Here is an 18587-nt window from a genome sequence, read left to right on the forward strand (position 1 = left end):
AGTACAGGTGCTGTTGGCCGGGGGTGTCAGATACTTAAGAGCTAGACTTATAGGAAGTGGTGATCTGCCTGATGTGGGTGCTGAGGGCTGATGAACTTGGATCCTCTGTAAGGGCAGTATGCACTCCTAACTGCAGGGCCATCTCTTGAGCTCCAGTTTTCTTGATAAGTTGGTTTTCTCATTGTGATTTGATGGGGTTTCTTTGTGTGTCACCAAAGATGGCCTCAAATTCACCATCCTCCTGCCTTAGTCATCCAAGTACTGGGATTATGAATATGTATCTCCATCTTCAGTCAACTAAAAAAATCATTAAAAATTTTTACTACATATATTTACCTTTAAAAGTGCATGAATGTTTTTTTTGCTTGCATTCATGTATGTGTACTACATGCGTGCTTGTTACCCTTGTGGGTCAGAAGATAGTGTTAGATCATTTTTGCATACTATGTAGAGGGACCTTTGTTAGATGGCTAGACCGAGGCTTAATTTCTTCTCTAAGCCCGTGGTATATTTGCAGCAGAGCATGGATTGCCATTTGTGTTCTGCCTCTGAAGATGCGTCTTACTCTTAGTTTCCACTTCAGTCAGAGAAGACCACTTGATGTAGATTCTTTCCTTTCCCTTTGTGAGGTGGTGGAGTGAGCAGGACTGGGGATCAAGGCAGAATTACTAAAATGGGATGCCTTCTGCAGTTGAGCGTTTGTTCTTCCACATGTGCCTAAAGTGTCCTGAGTTCCAGCATTCAATGGCTCAGCTTATGAAGTCAGTGAGGACACTTGGTGCAGCTGCTTCACCGTCTCTTACCCCACATTTGCATGAGCACACACACCCACGCACATATACATATACGTCACACACACAAGTAATTCTTAAAAATTAAGTAAATCTAGGGGTTGGGGATTTAGCTCAGTGGTAGAGCGCTTGCCTAGCAAGCGCAAGGCCCTGGGTTCAGTCCCCAGCTCCGAAGGAAAAAAAAAAAAAGAACCAAAAAAAAAAAAAAATTAAGTAAATCTAAACCTCAGGTTGGCTGCTTCACCAATTTTAGTGACTGCGACCAAGTGTCCCATCTTATCCTATAACAGACAGGCTTTTGGAGAAGATACTGCACATGCAAGTGTCTGCTCCGTTCCCTGACAACACTGAGAGCCGTAGCAGCAGTTACAGCACAGCAAAGACCGACTTGCTTCCCAGCGTTACTTTGGACATTGCTTCAGTTTTGTTCCTGACCTTTTATTTTCTACATTTACACTTTCTTTGCTTTTATCTGGGTGACTCCCAGAGGTTAATGAGTTGATGAAGGTGACCTGTTCCAATAAAATTTTGTGTAGCTCTGTGATCTTAAGTCATTGCATATCTTGTTACCAATTTTTCTTATAATAAGAAATTAATTTGTACACCCTAATGAAGGGTCTGATAGAGGCTTTCTGGAAGCCACAGACAACTCAGACTTATGTCAGTTGGTTTGTTTGTTCTGCTCCCACTGTCATTGCTATTCTGTTCTTTGTTTTAAATGTTTAGACTTACTAATTTTTTTGAGGGAGGTGGCAAGTTTAAGACAGGATTTCTCTGTGTAGCCCTAGTTGTCCTGGAATTCTCTCTGTAGACCAGGCTGGCCTCAAACTCACAGAGATCCACATTAAAGGTGCTTGCCACTATCACCTAGAGATTTGATTTTTAAAAATTTTTTTCCTTTGTATGGTAAATATGTTCATAGGTGTAGGTGCTTGTGCAAAAGTACATGTGTACATGCTCATGGTTTTATGTGTATAGGCCCAGAAGTCAACTTCAAGTGTCCTCCTCATTTGCTCTATATCTTGTTTTTGAGATAGTGTCTTTTACTGAACATGGGACCCTGACTGGGAGACTGGCCGACCAGCAACCACTCAGAGTGGGTAACAGATGTGCATCACCGTGTCAGGTTTCTGCACAAGGGTGTTGAAGATACCTAAGTTAACTGTAAACTCAGATCCTATTGTCTGTGCAACAACCACTTTACTCACTGAGCCACCTCCCCATACTCAGTTCTGTTTCTAAGTCTGTCTAGTGAATTAAAACAAAACAAAGTAAAACTATATTCCTGTTCTAAACTCCTTACTTTTTAAAGAACTTCCAATTTCTTGTCCAAGATTTCCCATTTTTCCTTTAGTTTTGAGTTTCCTTTAGGTCTAATACTTGTATTTTCTGTCTTTGGTCAGCTTGAGTCCTGTAAAAGGAACTTCAGTCACCAGATGCAGTTGTCATCTGGAGGCTGACTGCTGAATGAACTCACTCTTTCCAGATCCTTCTCATCTTCGGTTGCTGGATCACCTCAGCTGTTCTGGCTCAACTCTTCTCCAAGCTGACTGGTTCAAACTGGCTTCTGACTGAATTGCTCTGTTTGGTCTCTGACTTTGGCAGTATGTACTAATCTTCTCACTCTATCTCTGGCTGTGTCTAGCTTATTCTGTCTGTAAAACTGTCCTGGGATAAACTGCCTCTGAACGCCACCAACTGAACTACCATGAACTCAGCTTCCCCACATTGCCTCTCTACTGACTCATTCTGTAAAACCTTTCTGATTCATCACTTTGACTGCCCCTCATTAAGACATCATTTTCAAGCATGGCTGCCTCTTTCTACAAACTGACCTTACCCACATTGTTTGGTATTAAAGGTGTGTACTAAGGGCATGTATCTATTCCAGCCAGAGGAATTAAAGGTGAGTCATTCCGGCTGGATCAGCAGACCCACAAAGTCTTTGGATGTGATCCCTTTCCAGAGCAGCTATGTTGCTAGATTAAAATTCCTCCACAGAGTTCATCTTAGTGTTCCCGTTTGCTTGTTCGTTTTTAGTTCCTGGGTTTCATTCTTCTAATTCTTTGCATAATTTGGGTTTATAGCTTATACATTTGGATGCAGGAGTACTTTCAGGGTTTTTTTGGGGTGGGGGGTGTTCAAGACAAGGTGTCCCTGTGCAGCCCTGGCTGTCCTGGAACTCAGTTTGTAGACTGGGCTGGCATTTAACTCAGAGATCCCCTTGCTTCTACATCCTGAGTGCTGCAGCAAAAGGTGTGTGCCACTGTGTCAGGCTTCCATTCGGAGTTTTTATTTTAGTACATGGCTAATCAGGTTCACATCGTAAGCTCTGCTGCCCTAGCGGTGGCCAGTGTTCTTTCCTACTGTTTTGTCTTTAATGAGGTCTTTGAATTTTGCCTTCTGCACTTCACAATTCAGGATTGTTAGCCAGTTTAAGACCAAGTTCGCACACTCAGCTGGGTCTCTCTTCTTACAGGCTCTTGATTTTCCTACTTCCCATTATCTTTGGCTGGTCCAGTGTCTTCTGGTTCCTACAGGAGCCTAATATTTGCTTTTTAATTAGAACTACAGCTAGATACTATCAGCCAGAACCCACCCCAGTCCCTTTTTGAATTTTCCTAAATCTGCCGGTTTTTGTTCATTTCAGATGGTTGGTTTTGTTTTTATTGTGTTTATAGGTGTAACCTTTGAGAGGGTCATCTGGAAGCAGAATTCCCTAATAGTATTTTTTATTCATTATGCTTATTATTATTTTTGTTTCAAAAAGGAAACAGCAATGTTCATATTAATATGCCTTGTAACCTTGGACATGTCTTTCCTCTCTGGAACTTTCTTGCTTCTGAGGAAAATGAGGCAGTTAGTGAAGTGTCCGTACTGTGTAAGGACTCATTCTGCTTTGAAGACAGCCTTGCACTTACCACATATACACTGGCAGAGACAACAAAAAGCTCTCTGAAGGAGCTGTAGCACTGGAGTTTGGTATTCCCTGCCATCAGTCATCTTGGGCTGCTGAGGGAATCAGTATGTAAAGACCTTTTCCATCAAGCCTGACAACCTGAGTTTAACCCCCGGGATACACATGGTAGAAGGAAAGGGTATAGATTTTTAAAATTTTTTATTTTTAAAATATTTATTTATTTTATGCATATGAATACATTGTAGCTGTCTTCAGAGACTGCAGAAGAGGGCATTGGAACTCATTACAGATGGTTGTGAGCCACCACGTGGTTGCTGGGAATTGAACTCAGGACCTCTGGAAGAGCAGTCAGTGCTCTTAACTGCTGAGCCATCTCTCCAGCCCTGGGTGTGGATCCTTTTAAAAACAAATTCTTTAGGCTGGAGAGATGGCAGAAGTGTGAAGAACAAAGGAGGACTTTTGTTCAGTTCCCAGCACCTATGAAGCGGCTAACAACCATTTGTAACTGCGGTCCCAGGGCTCTGATGTCCTCTTTTGGCCACTGTGAGCCCAGATTATGCTGAGGATCGAGCCCTGGGCTTAATGCATCCTTACCAATTGAGCTACATCCCGTAGTCCACACTCAGGCTACTGGCTTAGAGCTTCAGGCACTCCTTTTGCTGTCATGTTTTAAACCATTAAAGAAACAAACAACAAAACTATTATCTCTTTCTCTAATTCTGCCCTAACTCTCTGAGAGAACAGAGACGGTTGGTTCTGTGGTATGTGTAAATTTTCAGGTTGTGGTTTGGACTAAAGGGACCAACAAACAGTCTTGGAAGGAGGCCAGGAAGAGGTTTGCAGGGTTGGAAAGTCATGGTTCAAAGAAAGAGATGTTTGAATGTGAGAGTCTTGTCCAAAAGCTTTAGGTTAGAGATCACCTATATGCCATCTTCAGTCTTTAAGACAGGGTAGACAGGAAGATTTAACAGGAAGTCCTTTACCTCTCATAACTTTTCTCAAATTTCAGCAGTAAGTTTCAGGTTGATTATCTTTTAGGAAGTGATTTCTTTCAAATAAAAGTAGAGGTTTGTAGAAACTCTACTTCTAGCTCTAATTGGCATTGGGTAGTTAAGACATCTTTTGAGGACTGAGTCAAAAAGGGCAATAAAGTAAGAGTTAGTGTTGTGAAATGGCTTTATTTTTTTCAGATAAACTTGAGTTTAAGTCTTGACTGTGTTTACTGAGTAAGCTATAGGATTTTGGACAAAGTTACTTGACTTCTTAAGATTTAGATTATCTATAAGCAACATTATCACATTGATGTTTTGTATAAAGTGTACTGCCCAGGATGTAATAGGTTTTCTACTTTGTCTTCCAAAACATCTTATTTTTAGTATAATTCCAGGTTTACCCCTAAGTCATTGCATGACCCACCTTTTCCAAGATCCAGTTTCCTCTCTCACTTGGGCATTTAGTTGATTTCTGAGGTGCTTCCCAGATGTAAGATGTCATAAATCTTTAGAATACTGGGAAATAATAGATTTTTAATTTAAATAAAGACATCTGGCCTGGAGTCCTATAATGTGATAGGAGGGAAGGTAGCACGGAGCCGCGTTCCCCTTCAGAGACATAGGTAGCTCTCTTTGCAGTCAGGGGATAGGTACAGCTCGCCTTGCCCTTTATGATGCTGAACTCCATGTGGAAGTCTTCGGGTCACCTGAGCTTTGGCATGATTCATGCTGTTCTTATTTCTTCTTTTATATTCTGTCTAGGTCAACAAGCAGCTCCCAGTGAAAGACAGCGACTGTTTCCAAGACAGCAGACAGTGGGGAGGGCAACCATAAGTCCCCACAGAAAGCTCCCATTACCTAAATGGTAAGTATACTGTACAGTGATGTCTGGCAGACCAACTGAATTGGGTGGTTTCTGAAGCCTTTACAATTTTCTACCCCAGCAACTGAAGGGAGGAAACTCAGTGTTGGTTGATGCCTTGTTGTGTATGAACCATGAGGCTAAGCTAAGCATTTTACGTGTTTTCTCTTTTAAGTCCATAAACCTGATAGGGTTGTAGTCTAGTCATGAAGCCAAAAACTTTAAGGAACAGGTCTAACCTGTCACTTACTGAGTATTTACTGTGTGTCAGGCCTGTTTGTCATACACTTTCTTTCTTAATACCTATTCCAGCTCTGTGAGGTTAGTGCTTTTATCGTTTCCAGAAAGTGAGGTGAGAGGTTAAATAACTTCTCAAGTTTACACAGGCAGGAATGATAGAATTAAGTTTTTAAACTAGCTCCTTTTTGTCCTATCACATTCACCTTTTGAGAAAGTTACTTTTGGGGTTGAGATGGTGGCTCGCTTTCCTTTAAGAAGCACACCGAAATAAACAGATTAAAGAAATTTGGACTAACCACCAATTCCTTTACTTTCTTTGGTTTTGTGAGCCAGTCTTTATTGGTGATACACATGAAGGCTATGGAGAATGAATGCCAATGAACTAGGACAGAGAGAGAGAGAGAGAGAGAGAGAGAGAGAGAGAGAGAGAGAGAGAGAGAGAGAGAGAGAGAGAGATCATGAGCAGGGAGCAGCTAATGGACCTGACCTAGTGGTTCTCGTCACTTCTGGAGTACTGTGGATAGAGAAAGAACTGGGGGAAGGTTCGGAAAATGGGCAGTGGGCGTGGAAATGCCTGGATATAGAGAGAAATCTCAGTAACATGTCCTGTCAATCCACTCATGAAAAGGACATCGTAAGGACAAAGAGGAACTTGTCATGAGGTAATGGATGACATACAAACATGTTCTTTACTCTGTGGGTCTCAGGTTCTGGTGTAAGTCAGACAGTATTAAGTTTACATATATAATGTGGTTAAACACTCGAGGCTGACCAATAGTGAATTCCTGGAGAGCTGTGTAAAGACAGAATGAGTATTCTGGAGGGAAAAATGTATGTCCCTCCCGTCGTTAGAAGTGCTCAGACAAGATTTGGACGATGAATTACTAGACAACTTGTACTTTGAATTCTTTCCACTTTGAAAAGCTTCTGAATGCTACATGGGTGCTAACCCTGAGTTTTCTGAGTGTAAAATACATGAATTTATGATTTGGGCACACAGGGGTGGGCTGATCACTGAAACCCAGTAATGAAGTAGCTACATTCAGGAAATGGTGGTAAGACAGGCTTGTTAGAAGGCCTCAGTCTTTTAAGACTTGTTACTAGAAGTGATCTAGAGAAGACCTATTTAAAACAACGCTCTGATTTCTCTGGATAAGGAGATGCCAAAATCCTTGTTGTGGTACTGTAGGCTGAACCTGAATATGCTAAACAAGCCTTCTACCAGCTGAGCTCCAGGGCCTTTCCTGATTTTATAAATACGTCTTTGCTGAAGCATGGGTGTATTTATTCACTTACATGTCTGCTTCATACAACAGAATTGTTGGGACAGACACTTTTAATTTCACAAAACTTAAAATTCTTACTTCCAACCTAAGTGTGTATAGTTATATAGTTATATATCAAACTGCAAAGAAGTTTGCTGACCCCTGCTTTAAACGACTGTTGGGAACAGGAAATGAATCATGGCAACTATGTTGGGAGAAGGGGCAGGGCAGGATTTATTATGTTCTATTTCAGACCTTCCTGATCTGCAAGGGCAGGAAGAAGAGCTGGTTTCTAAAGTGCTCGCTAGGGCCACCTAGAAGTAGTAGGTTTAAGGGGCTGAGGATGTAGTTCAGTTGGTGAAATGCTTGTCTAGCATGACCAGGTTCAGGCCCCCAGTACCGCATAAGCCAGGCGCTATGATAGACCTATAGTCCTAGCACTTGAGAAGTAGAGGCAGTGGGGGTAAGAATTCTAGGCCATCCTTAGTTACATACTGAGTTCAGGGCCAGCGTGAGATACACAAGGCCCTGTTCTTGTCTTTTTTAAAAAAGAGGTTTAAGAAGTTTGGCAAAAAAGAAAAAAAAGAAAAAAAAGAAAGAGCTGCCAAACAGAAATACAATTGATATCTTTCTAATATTAATTGGAATTGAAGTAGATATTGATGTGAGAGACATTGGCTTTAAAAGATGGAACTGACCGGTGGTACATGCCTGTGAGACCCAGGCACATGGAATACTGAGGCAGGAGCATTGTGAATTTGAGGCTAGTGTGACCACATGGTAAGTTCCAGGAGCACTTGGACTATAGGTGAAAGTGTGGAAATGAAACAGGCAAGCAGGACTGTCTGTCCTCCCTAAGGTTTAGCTTGAACAGGTTCCCTCCAGAGGCCACCCTTAGCACAATTCCATGCTATTTCTGACCTCCCAGGGTGTGTGTGTGTGTGTGTGTGTGTGTGTGTGTGTGTGTGTGTGTTGGTCAAGTGTGCTAAAGAGGAGAAGCATGTATGAGCATAGACGTGCTGCTGGATGTCTGGTATCATTTGAGATGGCCAGGGAAAAGCTACCACAGCTCTGCCTCCTCTTCCCCTCTTTCCTTCCTTTGTTTTAGCTTTGTGTGCTTGCTATGAGTTCTTGATCTTCTTGCCCTGTCTCCCAAGTGCTTCCATCCCAGGAAAGTGACATTATGCCCAGTAGGGTAGGCTTTATATTTCAAAAAAAAAAAAAACCAGGGGCTGGGGATTTAGCTCAGTGGTAGAGCGCTTACCTAGGAAGCACAAGGCCCTGGGTTCGGTCCCCAGCTCCGAAAAAAAGAACCAAAAAAAACAAAACAAAACAAAACAAAACAAAACAAAACAAAAAAAAAAACAAACAAACCATTGTTTTACTTTTGGCTATGTCTGTCTTATTTTTTTTGAAAACAAGGGGAAGCTCTTAATTTTTTCATTCTTGTACTTCACAGAAGCCTGTGTACATCACAGATGTTCCATAAATATTTAGTAACTAATGAATCTTCTTCAGGGAACAGGCAAACATTAGGAAGAAAGGAATCTTATCTTTGTATACAGCCCTGGACTCAGCACCCCCACTACTTTCTCCAGAGAGGAGATATGTATTAAATAAATGAAAGGCGTGTGGTTTGAGGCCAGAATAGTGAGTTCTAGGACAACCAGGACTATTTAGAGAGACACTGTATCAAAAAACAAAACCAAAAATAAATGTGTAAAATTATTCTAAGGAGTGGAGGAAGATCCAGAAATACTTTTTGTTCTTACCGGCCCAGTAATGATATTTGGGCAGCCTACAGGGAGTGGTCTTGGCAGTTTGGCCTGGTTTCATGGCACAGGCTAGAAGGAGGACAGTATGGTGGTCAAGCCACTGAGCAAGTGATGCAGGGCTTGGGTGTGATCTTTTAGAACATGTGTCCAGCACCTGATAAGCTGTTCCTCTGGATCCACTCCTGCTAGCCATTTCCTCCACTGTAACCCATGAACAGTTCCTTGGTATTAGTGTTGTCTGTTAATGGCCAGTGTCTGGCCAGAGGTTGAATCATTAGGAAGTTCATTCAGCCACTCAGAGTCAGGAATTTTAAAGCATTTATTGTGTGCTAGGCTCCCTGCTGGGTACTGAGAATTCAGAATACAAACAAGAAAGTAAGTAGGGAGGGATAGACTGAGTAAATAAAACTCATAGAGGATTGTGAGCCTTTGTCTGTCATGCTCAAGGCCCCGGGTTCACTTCCCGTTACTTCTGCCACTACACCCAGTCAAAAATGAGACTTGACCTGAGGGCTGAGACAAGGCTGGAGAGAGAGGTGGGCAGGCAAGGCCAGAACATGAGAGCTTCTTGGTTTAATTGAAGAATTTGGATTTTGTCCTAAGAATAGTAAGAGCCTTGAAAAGATTTCAGATAGGGTAGTGAGTGTAATGCTCTCTTTTTAGTGTCAAGTAAGGCCTTGCTGGTTGTTAATGGAGTTTAGCTTTTTCATTCCTGTGCACATTTCATTCCTCCACATTCGGTTTTCAACAAAAGATAGAAAATTAACATTAAAATGCAAATGGAGGGGCTGACAAGATGGCTCAGTGGCTAAGTGACTAGAGTTCACTTCTTCGCACCCCTGCTGGGCTGTAACTCCAGCTCCAGTTCCCTCTAATGGCCTTACGTGTACCTCCACAGACGTGCACACTCACAAAGAGATATAGACATAACTAAGACATCTAAAAAGAAAAATTTAATCCACATGCAAAGAGTAGTCAGATTCCTGAACTTTTGTAATTTAGAATAGGAGTAATATATATATGGGGCCGTGATAAAGTTTGATAAATGTTCTTTTCCTGTTTCCAGCATAAAATATCCTGATTTAAAAAAAAAAAAGTTAAGAAAGAAAGGATTATTCTGGCTTACACTTAGAATATCCCCATTATGGAGAAGGCTGGCCACACTGAATCTACAGACCCAATCCGGGGGACTGGCTCTACTTCTAGTGAGGGTTTCCCCCTTCAAGTAACATAATCCACACAGTTCCTCACAGGTCTGCCTGGAGATCGGTCGCATACCAGTTGTATCAAGTGTTAATTGTATTAACTATAGTAATTTCCTCTTGTGATTTGTTCATGAAAAGTTCAGGATAAAGTAGTAAAAAGGGAGTGTATTGAGAATGTCAGTTGAGGATAGGCCATTCTGTTCTCTTTTGTTTTTGAGTGGGGTCCTCACTGTTTCCTATGTTGGTCTTAAGCTTCTTAGTTTAAAGAATCCCCTTGCTTTAGACTTCTGAGTAGCTGGAACTACAGAAATGCTAACTGACAATTATGGGTTTTTTTACATTTTTGCATTATTGAACCCAGTATGGTGGCACACTCCTGTAATCCAATACGCAGGAGGCAGAGGAAAGCAGATCTCTGTTAGTTTGAGGCCAGCTTGATCTACAGAGTGAGTTCCGGGACAGCCAGGACCACTCAGAGAGATCCAATCTCGAAAAATAAAAACAATCAAACAAAGCATTATTGCAGTGTTCTATATCTCGGAGTTCACCTCTTTACACTGTACAATGTGATGGTTTTAAGGATATTTACAGTGATACATTGCTTTTAAAGCACTCTGTAGACACATGGTGTCATTTGTCTTCTGGTAACTGTTAAATTAGTATAAACTCTTAAACTCTTTATCCTTTTTATTAGTGAATATATGAAATTTGTTTAGTGTCTAAACCCCCCTAACTAGTATAAAAAATAGGTAATGCTTTTGCTGTGCTACTGGGCAGATGGCCAAAGAAAAGAGACTTGTTCCCTCCAGCTTTAGAGAATGTGGAAGTGTGGAGGCTAGGGAGAGACGAGAAAAATGGCAAAGTCTAAAGAGCCTAGATGAGATCTCTTCTCTCAGGAGATGGGCAGAGTGATGGATGGAAAGAGTTTGGTGGTAGCAATTCCTGTCAAGCATTGCTGTTCTATAAGAGCTGTGCACGCGCTCCATCTGGTGGCTCAGACCATGTAGTGCAGCCAGTGGCCTCGGGTCTCCAGAAGGCATTTGGTATTTTAAGCCTCAGTAGCAGTTGGATTGTTGGGAGTCAGTGTTACTATAAGATGCTGGCTTTTCTCTTACAGGTCAGACTGTGTTCATTCCCTCCTTTGCCCTGGCTTTGAATCTAATCTTACAAGGCTCCATCATTCAGTGTCCTCATTGTTGCTGTCATCCACCATGTCACTGCTCCTAATTTCATATCCTGATTCTGTCACTGTTTACAACACTATTCTTGTTAACTAGTGCTGAACCCTTGCCCCCTGCCTATGTGGCACTGGAGATGGAATTCCAGGCTTCACATATGCTGGACAGAATGCCTACAACGGAGACGTCTCCTCAGCCCATCATGGTCTTGATAGATCCATCTGTGTTAGTCTTACTTCACAACCGGTCCTGGCTTTTTGAAAGCTTCCATGACGCTCCGTGCTGTGTGCATTCGCCTCACAGATGCTTTGTCTCCTTTGCTGTTTTCATCTCTGAGTATTGGGGTTCAAGCCATTGATATCTTCTTTTCTCTGCACTCATTCCTTGGCAATGCCAATGTTTTTCTAAGCCATCTGTTTTTGTGACTCACAGATTTATATTCTGAGAACACCTCTGTCCTGTGCTCTGTCCGTGCTTGTGTGTTTATGAGCTCTGTTGTTTTTGGATGACCATTAAACCCTCACAAATAATGTTTTAAACTCACCTTCCTTTTCCTGCTGTTCCATATGTAACTGTACTGGACTTAGGACAGCACTGTCCTACAAATTCAGGCTAACAACCCTGGCCTGAAGCATCCCTAATTTCTTGCTTGTCTTATAAACCATGTGTAGTCTAGGAACACAAGCATGGGGTTCTCCCTTCACATGGCCAAAGTTCTGACCACTTCTTAGTGTCTCTATTACCAGCCACAGTGGTCTTTGCCTGGATTATCATAGTGTTTCCTGTTTGATCTTCCTAGTCCCACTCTTTAGTCGTCCTTTGAAAGACCATGGCATTTAGATTAATTTTCATCAAGGGCTAGGTCATAATAATGATATCACCTAACACCTGTATATGAAGTTCACTTTTTTCCTTTAAGTTTTGAGATAGTGTCTGCAAAATTAATTATTTAATATAAATATTTCAGGGCTCCACCTCAATATCTGTAGTCTGTCTTAATTTATCCTAACCCCTAAACTAGTCTGGCTACCTACTAGCCAAAATCTCGATAATACTTGCAATTTGAGACTTCTATATTTCTGCTGAACTCTCAAGAATTCTTCCCTCCTTATTCCTCCTGGCTGATCTCTCACTACGTCCTTCCCCTGGCTGGTAGAAGTCCTGCCCTAGTCTCTGTTTTGCCCAGCCATTGGGTGATCAGCCCAATTATTGACAAGGTAGAGAATAAATGGTAAGAACTGTTTACACAAACCTGAGACAGGAGATTCTTGACCTAAGCATTACAATGCCTTGTCTAGATTAAAACAGGATATGAAGGCAGAGAAATCAGCATTTGAATAACACAAAGATAACCTTTACACAGTATTTATGTCTACATTCTCCCCTTTTGTCTAATAAAAGACAAATGTTAGACAATAGACTCACTTATAATAATCTATGTACAGCAATTATTATGACTAATCAGGTAAGATTCACATTATGTCTAGTCCATAAGTATTTGTCAATTTTGTAGAAACTATTTTTTGTCTATCCTATTTGATGAGTTTAGAGTTTTATACCTAAATAATTTTCTACCATAACTTGTGTTATTAACCTTGAAAGCATCTTCTAAGCCTAAAACATTTTCTTAAATCCTATATAATTAAGCTTAATTGTGAGACTTTATCTAGTCTTCTTCCCAATTAGAAACCCGAGAAGGAATAAATATTACCTGAGTATGTAGGAAGTTCAGGCAAGCAGCTTCCGAAGCTATAAAAATGACGAGAGAAGCAGGTTGTCTGGACACCCCCAGAAATCTCTGTAAGTAGGAGATCCTGCCTTCAGCCCGAAGGCCCAGACTGAGACCTTCTGAGAAGCAGGACATATGAAGGACTGCTTATCCTGCCTTGGCAGAGCTTGGCAGTCAACTTTCCCGCGTCCTCTCTGCTCTTTCTGGACAGCATTTTGTCTCCAGATGAAAGATGGGCAGCTTTGCCCAGTGACAGCTTGTCACATTCGAGGTGAACTCCATATGGAGGTTCTTCGATGTTCTTTTATCTTTTTTGAAGTAGATTAGGGAGCAGGAGCAGACCTTTCTCATTGTTGGAAATGATCTTTTAATAGTGAAACAATTTTAAATGTCATATTTTGTGGATCTCTGAGGTTGAAGACCATCTATATATATGGTATATCTGAATTGTCAACCAATGTTTATTCTGTCTTCCATTTGAATAGCTGTGAAAACATCTTTTCATAATTAACTAAACTATTATCTAATATGGCCATGAATTTGATTGCCTAATTTTTAATTGATATTACTTAATTATCCTAAACAGTTTGTAATAGCAGGTTTAAAAAGACTAGAACTTGGGGTTGGGGATTTAGCTCAGTGGTAGAGCGCTTGCCTAGGAAGCGCAAGGCCCTGGGTTCGGTCCCCAGCTCCGAAAAAAAGAACCAAAAAAAAAAAAAAAAAAAAAAAAAAAGACTAGAACTTGTATCTTTAAGAATTATATAGGTACATTACCTCAAAAGTTGAAAACATAAATTATGTGTATCAAAAACTTTAAATTTATATATATATATATATATATATATATATATATATATAAAATTTTGTAGCAATGTTAACTATATTGGACTATATAATTCTTTTTTAAAAGATTTATTTATTTAATGTATATAAGTACACTGTCACTATCTTCAGATGCACCAGAAGAGGGCATCAGATCTCATTACAGATGGTTGTAAGCCACCATGTGGTTGCTGGGATTTGAACTCAGGACCTCTGGAAGCGCAGTCAGTGATCTTAACCACTGAGCCATCTCTCCAGCCCCAACTATCTAATTCTTTATCACCTTGTAAAGTTTGAAATAAATTATTTAGCTCTTGAGTTATCAGGCCAATTGTTGGCTGTAGCCAGTTAATATCTCCTAGCAATTTTTGAAAATCAGTAAGAGTTCTTAATTGGTCTTTCCTGATTTGTATCTTTTGTGGTTGAATTTTCTGCAGACTTATCTTATGTCCTAGATAAATAATAGAATCCCCTCTTTGTATTTTTTCAGGAGCAATTTGTAATTCCCAATAAAATAAAAAAACTTGTTTTATTAAACATTCTTTCTAAAGGTATCTCCATTTGAATCAGCCAAAAAAATATCATCCATATAATGGTAAATTATGGATTGAAGAAATTGCTTACGGATTATTTCTAATGGCTGTTAAATAAAATATTAGCATAAAGTTGGACGATTCAGCATTCCTTGAGGCAAGACCTTCCAGTGATACCCTGCTACTGGACAGCTATTACTATAAATAGATATTGAGAAAACCTTTCTTTGTATTGTTCTTACAAAGGAGTCGTAGAAGGCAATCTTTTAAATCAACCACTATAATAGGCCATTCCTTAGGTAACAAGGAAGGCAAAGGGATTCTAGACTGGGAAGAAGCCATTGGCTAACTGATTTTACTAATTGCTCTCAGATCTGTCAATATCCTCCGTTCACCAGATGTATTTTCAATCACAAAGGAGAATTCCAAGGTCTGGTGGACTCTTCTGTATGTTGAGCCTACAGCTGCCGTATGCAGTTGTCCTCGGCTTGTAATTTTTCTTCTGTCAAAGGCCATTGTCCTAGACTAAGATGAAAGGCTGTTTTGTTGTTCGTACTGTCTCTCCCACTGGAGAGTTGGCTTCTGTTGTCTTGTTTATGGACAATCCATGACTATTCTTGATGCAGTTTTTTAATGGTTTCATCAAGACTATCGCCTATTTTATGGCCTGTCCCTGAAGTTTGGAGGAATGGTGACCCGTGTCTCCCATTGTTGCACTTGATCACTTCCCCATAAATTTATTGCTCTATCAACTGCATAGGGCTTTACGTTTCCTGTTTGACCTTTTTGGCTCTATACATTTAAGCCATTTAGTACTTTGTTTTACCAAGGATAAGCTTCTCCTTCCTTAACACTGGACATCCGTCTCCTGAAGAGGCCACCGAAGGTTTGGATGAGGTTATGGTTATGGTTGCATCAGTGTCAACCATTCTGCTAAGTTTATCTCTAAGTTTAAGCCTCTGATTGATCTTCTGTAGATATAGAAGTTTGCCAAAATATTTGTTTCTTGGCTTCTTTTGTTTGTTTGTTTGTTTATTTCATCTGTTGAAGTTGTTTTGACTTTGATACCTAGGTTTTTAGTGTCTATTTTTACATCAGTGTTGTTTGTTCTGCGGATGACATTTCCGCTGTTGCTTTGAATTTGGTATTGGGGCCTGAAAGAGTCCCTCCTGGGCTCTTTTTGATTTGTCTGTTGGTGGCTTACACTCATCAGTCCAACGTTAGCCTTTGCCATATCTTTTGAATATACCAGAAAGCATAGGCTCTCTTTTGGACCGTTTGGTTTTCTTTATAATTCATTTATTTTTTTTACCCCCTCCCCTATAATTTATTTTGCAATAACTTTGTTCACCACAGTTTGGACATTTGCAAGTTTGGATTGTCTCACAACCCTTGGGAATGGTTTCTCCTTTTTTTTTTTTTTTGGAGCTGGGTACCGAACCCAGGGCCTTGTGCTTGCTAGGCAAGCGCTCTACCACTGAGCTAAATCCCCAACCCATGGTTTCTCCTATTAAGGTTTTCTCAGGAGAGTGAGCTGTAATACCAATCATATTCCTAACCCATTTATCAATAGGTAAACAACAACAACCTATCTGACCACCGATCACAACAACCGATCGCGCAACAACAACCTTCTGACCACCTCTTTAGATTCAGTGCTAGCATTTAAGAAAGCCAAGGGTCATTAGTGTTTTTCTAACTAGTGGATCTGATGTCTTTCTAGCTACAGCTGAAGTTCCTCTCTGTAAAAAGTCAACGAGTGTTTCTTTTGGACCTTATATAATCTGAATAAATGGCTCAAGTCTTTTTCCTGTTTCCTCAACCTTGTCCCAGGCACTCAAGGCTGCTATGTAACAGAATGTTGAGGCTTCTTTTTCATATTCAGCTTGCGTCTCTACCCCGCTGTATTGACCTTTGCCTAGCAGCTGGGCTTTTAGAAATAGTGATACCTCTGGCTCTGTTTCTCTGTGCTGTTTCTCTAGCCTCTTCTCCCCACCTGACTTATAAAATTGTGTCTCTTCTGCTCTAATAACTCCTCTAAGCCTTCCCTCTTTGTCCTGTTTTCTCTCTGTTGTTCATTTTGATCTGTAAAATTCTGTATCTTGTTCTGAGCCTTTGCTTCCATGTTTTTTCTTCAGTTTGTATCTCTCATGTTTGAATATCTTCTTTATTCTGACTTATTAATTTTAGCAACGCCTCCTCTAAGTCTCATGAATTTTTCTCTAACGTCCCCTTTCCCCAAAAGGCATAGCAAACTAAAATGCTAATTAGGATGAGAATGAAACTTCATAGTGCAGTAACTATGAAGGGCAAAGTGATAACGTCTTCCAGATCCTTCATCTCCTGAGCTGATAAAATAGCATTAAATAGGGGCTGGGGATTTAGCTCAGTGGTAGAGCGCTTGCCTAGGAAGCGCAAGGCCCTGGGTTCGGTCCCCAGCTCCGAAAAAAAAATAGCATTAAATAGACACTATGTCTTCTTTGTGTTTCTCATCTTTATGTCGTATTTCTTTATTACTTTTAAATTATTTATGTGTCTATGATTTTTTTAAATATACAGTTGCCTCCCTTTTTTTTTTTTTTTTTTTTTTTTTTTTTGGTTCTTTTTTTCGGACCTGGGGACCGAACCCAGGGCCTTGCGCTTCCTAGGCAAGCGCTCTACCACTGAGCTAAATCCCCAACCCTGCCTCCCTTTTTTAACACTGAAACATTTTTAAATATCAGATGAAAATTCTGTTGTTTTTGGATTTCTTCTTGTCTGTTCTCAGTCTGTGTCTGTTTAGGGGCTGTGCTTGGCCAGGCCCCTGTCTTTTAGTTTACAGGCCAGAAGTGTCTCTGCCCTCCACCCTTGCTAGATCACTGCCCCCTTCTCCGCAGGGGAGTTGTAGAATGTACCAGTCTGATTAGTCCCATCAGCTAGGGTGTAGCAAGCTGGCTTTGCTCTTCTCAGGAGGACTTTTAGCCTGAGAAAGCCTCTCTTGTTAGCCAGGAACTGCCCCCCCCCCCCAAGGTTGGGTAAAAGGGAGCAGGCTTTTATCTGGCAGAGACTTCTTTTCTTTGTTTCTCTGCTGCCCCCCCCTCCGGGGGGGGGATCTATTTAAGAATCCTCCAAGCTCCAACTTTAGGAAGAGTAGTTGTTAATTAACCAATGAATGCTCAGAGGATTCTCCCCCAGGAGAGCAAAAGTCTGGCAAATGGTTTATAGACTCTTTTCTGTTTTTTACCTGGAACTTTCTAATAACTAAATATGAATTTTAAAGGTGTGAATGAAATTGGACACCAAATGCAAAAATGAATTATTTAATGTAAATATGTATTAAATTAATACAGCAGCTGTATTACTTTACCCTAGCTAGTTCCCAATAACAACACAGGGAGACCAAGATTATTCCAAGGGTCCTCAATATCTGAGCAGTTTATTTTAACCCCGAAACTAGTCTGCTACCTACCAGCCTGGATCCTGCTAGTACTTGCAATTTGGGACTTCCATATTTCTGCTGAACTCTCAAGAATTCTTTCCTCCTTACTCCTCCTGGCTGATCTCTTTCTCTCTCATCCTCCTTCCCCTGGCTGGTGGAAGTCCTGCCCTATTCTCTGTTTTGCACAGCCATTGGGTGATCAACAGTTATTAACAAGGCAGAGAGTAAATGGTAAGAACCGTTTATACAAACTAAGACAGGAGATTTTTTTTTTTTTTTTTTTTTTTTTTTTGCAGATGCAAAACCTTGGTTCACGTTTAATATTTTAAATAACCTACAGGGTTTGTACAGTATCACCATTAAAATCCATGAACAGGGAACATTAAAACACTGCAATGCAATATAAACAGACCAAAGAGAAGTGCATACCAGTGCATATTTTCAACAATTTAAGACTGTATCAAAGAAGTAACAATGTGAAGAAAAGAATGTTTGCAATAGTTTTTAAATTAAAAGCCCTCCTGGTGTTCTCTTCAGGGTCTTAGTGGTGAGAAGACAATGAGGTTACCACCAAAGGAAAACTGTCGGCCTGGATCTTGCTAAGACAGGAGATTCTTGACATAAACATTACAACACCATGTCTGGATTGAAACAAGATATGAGGACAGAAAAATCAGCGTTTGAATAACATATTTTACACAGCACATTAAAGTATTATGCCTATAAGGGTCTCACTGTATAGCCCTGGCTGGCCTGCAGCCTACTGAGTGCAGTAGGCTGGCCTCAAAATTCATAGGAGTCCACCTGTCTCTACCTCAAGTGCTGTGGTTAAGGTCTGTACTGCCATGAGCAGCCTG

General features: G+C 40.6%; 1 protein-coding gene across 4 annotated transcripts in view; it reads left to right on the plus strand.

The window, feature by feature from the left end:
- Positions 1-18587, plus strand: part of Luzp1 (leucine zipper protein 1) — a 75502-nt gene that overhangs the window by 43367 nt on the left and 13548 nt on the right. For all 4 annotated transcript variants that reach the window (XM_006239274.5, XM_063288465.1, NM_030830.2 and 1 more), the window contains one exon: positions 5466-5568. The gene's annotated coding sequence lies outside the window, so the exon portion shown is untranslated. The remainder of the gene's footprint in view (positions 1-5465; positions 5569-18587) is intronic.

The sequence above is a fragment of the Rattus norvegicus genome, chromosome 5 (assembly GCF_036323735.1).
Source record: "Rattus norvegicus strain BN/NHsdMcwi chromosome 5, GRCr8, whole genome shotgun sequence".
NCBI classification, from domain to species: domain Eukaryota; kingdom Metazoa; phylum Chordata; class Mammalia; order Rodentia; family Muridae; genus Rattus; species Rattus norvegicus.